This window comes from Haematobia irritans, chromosome 4 (genome assembly GCF_050003625.1).
Source record: "Haematobia irritans isolate KBUSLIRL chromosome 4, ASM5000362v1, whole genome shotgun sequence".
Lineage (NCBI taxonomy): Eukaryota > Metazoa > Arthropoda > Insecta > Diptera > Muscidae > Haematobia > Haematobia irritans.
The window spans coordinates 144,728,791-144,736,745 of record NC_134400.1 but is presented as its reverse complement, the minus strand read 5'-3'; the positions used below and the strand labels follow the sequence as shown (position 1 = coordinate 144,736,745).

At 29.9% G+C, this 7,955-nt stretch overlaps 1 long non-coding RNA gene across 1 annotated transcript; it reads left to right on the top strand.

Moving 5' to 3' along the window:
• Nucleotides 1-1,447: 1,447 nt before the first annotated feature.
• Nucleotides 1,448-2,592, top strand: LOC142237088 (uncharacterized). Its single transcript, XR_012722333.1, has 2 exons — nucleotides 1,448-1,712; nucleotides 2,214-2,592. It is a non-coding gene; the product is annotated as an uncharacterized LOC142237088 (long non-coding RNA).
• The last annotated feature ends 5,363 nt before the right edge of the window (nucleotides 2,593-7,955 follow it).

Genomic DNA, 7,955 nt, shown 5'->3' with positions numbered 1-7,955 from the left:
TGGACAAGGAAAAAACTTTATATTAGAGAAATGCGTCTTCTATGCTAAGCAAAATTTGCATTCGTATTTTAAAGACATGAAATCTTTGATCTCACGACAATGTATTTTTTCAGTGTAGGAGGAGCAAAATTCATCCGATCAGTTTGAAATTTTGTACATGGTGTCTCAACAACAGTGCTCATATTGGTCCATATCGGTCCATAATTATATGGTAGACGGTGTTAAGAAGCTTTATTAATAACATATACCGCGAAAAGAGAATGAAAATTTGATAAATGAGATCTGTATCCTAATTTTATTGATCCTAGATTTAAAGTCAGATAAGTCGCTAAGAATTTTTGTTATTTTAAAGAAATCGAATATTTGGCTCGGAATCAATACCAATACCAAAGCCCTCAAGGGAAGGTCATAATCTTTGAATCCAAGTAAAATTTTTTTTAGGTGTAGACGCCGTAATTTTTATTCGATTTGAAATCTTGAGTTATCTGAGGGACAGAAAGATGGTGTGTGTGTTAGATGGTGTGTGTGTTAGATGGTGTGTGTATCGATCTAAATTCTTTTAATGTTGCATGCGATTGATGCACACTTGGCCTTCACAGGGAAAAATTTGGTGTATGTTGGGCGATGTAAAGTGCCATTCACTCTTTCAATGCGATCTTTGTTTTATATTTAAGTTTATTGTATATGGCTTTGTAATCTTCATGCCAACATGACGTCATTTTGAAAAATATAACTCAATGTGCACTGCCGTTTTTAAAAATATTGACGATTTATTTATGCAGTCTCTGACTATGATGAATAATAAATAGAAGAACAATAGAGAGGTCTTGTTTTCTATTACTGACTCTATCCAATATACTTGTCTAGTGTTTTATAATGCAATATAAAATGTCCGATGCAATAGAAACTATATGGCATCAGTGGCTGTGGTATGTGCTGTCTATATTAGATGGAGATGGTATGTGAATGTATGAAGAATATGAAACAATTTAAACTGACATTTAAATTGATGGCTCAAGAGATACTATAGCCCAGATATGGATACAACAACCAAATTGTTAGTTGCATTTCCATAGATGGATGATCGGATAGATGAATTGGCCACTAATGGCATTTTAAGTAAAAGAGCCATAGCAAAATGTTAGTTCCTCTATTTGTGCTAATGAAAATTAGTTTCAATGCATTATTCAAAATATTAAATTGATGATTTCAATGCAATTATTTGCTAGATGTAACCATAAAACATGTTAACATATTTTCGGGAAAATATCATATATTACAATTATACACAGAAAAAACTGAAACAAAATAAAAATCAATTATTGGCATAATTGAATGAAAAAATTATATCAAATACGATTTTTATTAAGTCAACCATGAAAATAATTGGTTGAATGAAAAACTGGCAAAAACATCAAAATTCACTGGTAATTGAATTCACAACACATCAATTACTATGTTCAATTGGACCAAGTATAAAAGTTATTGATTCAAGTATAATGCGTAATTGCCTGATAAAACTGTTTATGACGTTGCTACGTAACGAAAAATAAATTAATACAAACAATAAAATGTCATTTATTGTTATTATTAAGAATCTTCTTAAGAAAATGGTCGAATTTACCCGCAAATAAACCGTGGTATCGGTACCGCGATTCGAAATGTTAACATTTACAACATTTTTGGCGCACCATATTGTATTTTTATCGCAGGTAAGTACCTTTATCTAAATACCAGTTTTTTGGTCAAGCGCGTTTTTTGGAAACTACACTGAAAGAATTCTCTTCGTAAAAATGAACATTTTCATTGTGAGTCTAACCTGTGACGTGTTGGTAGAATTCTTTCTCTCTCTCAAGCACATTCACGAAATACTCATGTACGTTCACGCAAACAGAACTTTTAAAGACGATTAACGGTTCACAACAATTTTTAGACTCACGAGAATTCTCGTGACTTCGACTATTAGTCGGGATCACGACGAAAGTATCACAGCACAAACTTTTTACTATGGAAAGTTAATTTAATATATTTAGTACATATTTCTACGTTCGTAAAATTTTTAAAATTCGCTGAAAACTTTAATAAAAATATGTAAATGATTTCTTTCGTTGTATAAACTTACACACATCCTGAATTGGGTCGTTTAAAAACTTGCGAATAAGCTTTGGAATATATATACAATTACATTCTTTCTATTTTGTTTTTGCAATTAGTTCGTGTACACGTCAAATTGCCCTATTAATGGATATAAGCCGACTGTCAAAAATATGTGGCCTAGAGGAAAATGTGTTTACTTCGAAAACGGGGATTTCGAGGATTTCTTTCCAGCAACAGAAGGTAAAATCATGTAAAACTTTGAAATATAATATACAGAAGAGCAGGATGCCTAAACAAATCACATATAAATGAGGAAGATTTGAGAAATTCCAGCAGGTGGTACAGATAATTCAAAAACTTTGTGAGTTAGCCTGTTAAATACGTCGTTTATAATGAATATTCTGTATTTTTCTACCAAACATGTACTTCGCTGTATTTTCAATTATACATATTTTCAGAATTTCTTTTTTATAATAAAATGCATAATTTTTTTTTCAGAGTGTATTTGTATAATTTTCTTAAATTAATATAGATTATATAATACAAAGATTGTATTGATTAACATCGTAATAAACACAATTACGATAGTAATTGTATAGGTTACACAATTCTATAAACATTGTACTCAGTTCAATTACGACTGTAATTGAAAACACTATATACTTCAAATACTAATGTATTTGGATTGAGTACTATGTCATTTGAATATTTTGACAAATTCCAATTACATTTATACTCAACGCAAATATTACTTCATTTGAAAATAGTTTTATGACAACCTTAAAATTTGGGTATTTGGACTTACAATTTTCGTCATAAGCTGAAAATCAAATACAAAAATAATTGAATTCACAATTTTTGTATTTGATTCAATTATTCACTTTTTTCTGTGTACAATAGCAAAATATAAGCAAAACGAAGTAAGAAAAGTCTAAAGTCAGACGGGGGACGACTTTATACCTTTCCCTAATTATAATACCCTTCACCATTTTGCAGACCAACACATCGTTCCGATCCTATAGAACTATATCAATCTCAGTCGAATCTTCATCGTATAATTCGCCACTTATACACTTAAAACAAGTAAGGAAAGTCTAAAGTCGGGCGGGGTCGACTATATTATACCCAGCACCACTTTGTAAATCCACATTTTCGATAGCATATCAAATCCGCACAATCTGTTGGGTGCTATTTATACAGTTTTTAGTTACTAACCTGGTGTAGAACATACACTGAAAAAAAGCATACTCGGTTCCAAAGATTTTGTCTTTACTTTAAAAAACTTGGTATTGATTCCGAGCCAAAGAAGCGGAGAATACAAGTAAGGATACTTTTAAGACACAATTTTCTTTTAAATTTAGGTTTTGTGTATTTGCTTCTAGGAAGCAAATTTTAATTTTTCGCTTTCTCAGCTTTTTTTCTTCATATGTTATCAAAGTCCTTTAAAAACGAGTTAACGGCAACTTTATTTTCCAAATTAGGACTCGACTTCCAGTAGAAATTATGCTATGTTTGAAGTAAAAAACTTCTTTAAAATAAAGTTTTGAAAAACATGTCCTATATTTGAACGATTTTTTGCTTTGTAGTCAAGATGCAAAAAGACAACAAATTTAAAGACAATTTCATTAAATTTAAAGAATTTTTCTGAATTATTAAAGTCAAGTTGACCTTAGCCTATAATTTGTTTCTTTCATTTTAAGATACCCATTTTTAAGTCAAATCACTTAATTATAAGGACAATACGACTTCATTGAAAAGTTTATCGATTTTTGGACAAGGAAAATAACTTTATTTTAGAGAAATGCGTCTTCTATGCTAAGCAAAATTTGTATTCGTATTTTAAAGACATGAAATCTTTGACCTCACGACAATATTTTTTTCAGTGTAATGTTAGTAAAACAATTAAGGAAAGTCTAAAGTCGGGCGGGACCGACTATATTATAGCCTGCTCCACTTTGTAAATCCACATTTTCGATACTATATCAAATCCGTCAAATGTGTTGGGTGCTATACTCGTATATAAAGGTTTTTGTCCCAAAAACATACATTTAAATCTGACTCCATCTGAACAAAATTTATAATCTACTAGCGTAACCCGGCCCGCTTCGCTGCGCCTTCCGAAGCATATTTGGAGGAATATTTTGCGTTAACTTAGTCAACTATATCCTTCGAGCTGAAAACAAATTCGAAAAGATTTGAATTCTTTTAAACAAATCGGACTACTTGATTTTTCGTTTATAGGTACAAATACGGCGGGAGAGGGTGTACCTTCTTCTATATTTCTTGTGAATTTTAAGTGTGGTTTGTCAAGGAAAGGTATCCTTCTCCTCAATATATCTGAAAATTAAGCACTATATTATAATAACTAGGGCTGTCACTCGGGATAAATCCCGTCCCGAAATCCCGGGATTTTCGGGACGGGATTTATCCCGAATCCCGGGATTTTTTATTTTGAATCCCGGGATTTTTCGGGATCCCGAAAAAATAATACCAATGTGATAAAATTGTGGTTTTTTAAGATTGTTTATTAATAAATTGGAGTCTTCACTCAGTGTAAACGGCCCTTAGATTTCATAACCGACAAATTGAGTTAATAAACATCTTGAGTAAGAATTTATTATACATGAGGTATACTAAAGAGCACAATTTCATCAAAAATCGAAATAAACGAGAAGGACCTTTGAATAATGAGTTCATGTGAAATGGAATTCGTGCCACATAAAATAAAAAGCAATGATAAAAGGTCCGTCGAAAATATGACAAGATCGCGATTATCTGACAAAAATTTGGATGTTGCGATATTTTTACTTAAATCGAAGTACAAAAGGATTATCACAAGTATACGAAAATACGCCTAATCTAACCTAATCCTTAAAATGTTTGCTGAGTAAGATTGCGATAAGAAATGGCTTTTTTCATTTATTTTTTTTTTCGCTAAGTATGATAGCAATTTAAAATTGCTTTTAAATTTACTCTTATGTTCTTTTGTTGTTAATAAAATTGAATTAATTAAATAAATTGGTTTAATGTACAACAATTTTTTGGCGCTGTAAATTGTTATTAATTAAAATATTTAAAGAATCCCGAAAATTTCGGGATCCCGAAAAAAATCTCGAAAAATCCCGGGATCCCGGGATTCAATATTTTGAAATCCCGAATCCCGGGATTTTTAAAAATCGATCCCGAACGACAGCCCTAATAATAACATACAAAGAATTACTGTTTCCCATCCAATAAATCGGAAAAAGCAAAAATAGTAAAAAATTTTACCACATTAACATTTGCTAAAATGTTGGAAAATGATGCACCCTCCACGTTGGCTGCCAATTTCATGTAAATTTAAGTTCTTTACTAAAAAGAAGTCTGGCAGAAGTCTGTGTAAAAATCATAAAATTATGTACCGAGTTCCCATTTACGGACAACTCTCTACTTTCAATTTATGAAAAAAAAACGAACAAAATGGAACCCTCCCCCAGCCTTCGCTCCACTCCGACCTGATATCGGACTATCACGTACCCTATATTAATTTCGCAACTACACTGAAAAAACAGTGAACCCTTTTCCATTGCAAAATGAACTAAACTGTAGTAATATTGACCATGATTTAGCCCTTAAGATTTTTTTCAACTTGTCTAGTTTATAATTCTCTTAACTTTTAGTTAATCTATAACATTGTATTTTAGTTCATTTTTACAACACCATAAGATTTATATACCCCTACCAAGTTAAAAAGTCAGTATTATTTTGGTTTACCTGCTTATTTTTTGGGAAACCCGATAATAAAAAGTGGTTAACAGTCTCCTTAAAATGTCGACGACTAAACTATTTTTAAATCAATCATTCCACAGTACAGAGAAATTAAATAATTAAAGGAACAACAACCCGTTTTACTATTATGAAAATTTTCATACATTATAATTCAACTTTCTTTAAGCAAAAGCACTTTATTATAAAAACTTATGATGAGAGTTCTTAATACAATGTTTTTGTGAATAAAAATTATGACCACGTGGAACAAGAAAGTAGTTTATTTTAACTCGCTATTTGGACATTTTGACTTTTCCTTAGTTTTTTATTCATCGATAGTATATTCACATATCTTGCTTAAAAAAATGGAAGGAATAATGAAAATTGTTAAAAATTAACATGTAATAAAATATAATTTTTAATCTCTTTAAATGAGCTTGTAACTTACCATATTTGGGGGCATTTTATCAAATGGTGTAAGGAATTCAACTTTTCTTAGATAAACGTACCTCATAAAGTTTGTACTTGAAACAATAAGAGAAATAATGAATTAAGTAATATATTAACTCATAAAACTGTGTTGTTATCGATGTGAAGGACATAATACAATAAATATTCTTGTCAAAAGAAAGCCAAGGTTTTAATATAAAACTTACCAATTCTCTATTAAATTGTACACTGAGGTTAAAAAGTTATCGAAATTCATTTGGGGATACTCTGAAATTAAATATTTATTTTTTACATTAAATAGAAAACATTAAATTGGTTTCCAAAAAATCTAATTAAAGAAATAATATGCATAAAAAAAAACTAAATATTCTGGTTAAAAGAATGTTAAAGAAAGCTTACCAATTCATAAAAATGTTTCCAAATTGTTATTCTGAAATTAAATATTTGTTTTTTACAATAAAAATATTAAATTGGTTTCCAAAAATATTTGATTAATGTAATACTAAAATAAGGTATTAAAAACATGTAATTATGAGAATAAAAAGGTCATAAAAATGAAAATATTCTAGTGAAAAGAAAGCCAAATTTTAAAAGAAAACTTACCACTTCTCCATTAAATTATACACTGAGGAGAAATATAAAAATATGCCCGAATCCATCTTGGGGTTGCTCTGAAATTAAATATTTTTTTTACAACAAAGAAAAACATTAAACTAGTTTAAAAAATAATAATAATAATAATAAGCAAATAATGATATAAATAAAAAATATCCTTTTTAAAAGAAACCCACATTTTAAAAAGAATACTTACCAATTTATGATTAAACTATACGCTGAGGTGTACCAAACAATTTTCCAAATTCATCTGGAGTTACTCTGAAATTGAATATTTATTTTTTACATTGAATAATAAAAATTAAATTAGATAAAACAATTTCAATATACTTTCCATTTCAGAATTTTCTCCTAAATATTGAACATTCTTAATAACTTTTTTCTAAGCTACCGATCATCACTTCGCCATTGTACACCTCATCGCTAAAATATGAATAACTTTCATTTAAAAGTTTTAATAAACAAACACCAAATATGTCTAAAAAACCAAAATATTCCATACCTTTATATTCCCTTGTTACATACTTGCTAAAAAGATGCAACAGCCCACGCCAACGCCAACTATACAACTGAAGCATGCCAAACAAAACCAAGCAAAACCAAAACATTCCTACAACAACAAAAACACATGTGCCTTCATTGAAAACAACACCTCATCCAGACAAATAAACCATTTGCGAATAATAAACACACACACAAACCACTGAAAGAACAAAAACAACTCCACGCTCAGATATACACAACATCCCCATCACTCGCTACCATTTCTCATTATTGCATTGCATGCTCTCACTCTCAAAAAATTTTCAAGTAACATCATCTTTACATTAAACATATTCCACTTTGACGAGAAAGATCTCTGTACTATGCATTAGTTCATCGCATCTGTCCACAATTTACTCTAAAAACAATACTCTTAAATGCATATCAGTATAAGAACGATGAAACGTTTAACTTAAAATTAGCAAAAACTTCATGAAATTATATCTACCCATTTTTGACGAAAATGTCTATAAATTTAGTTACATGTGAACTAAAAATATTTC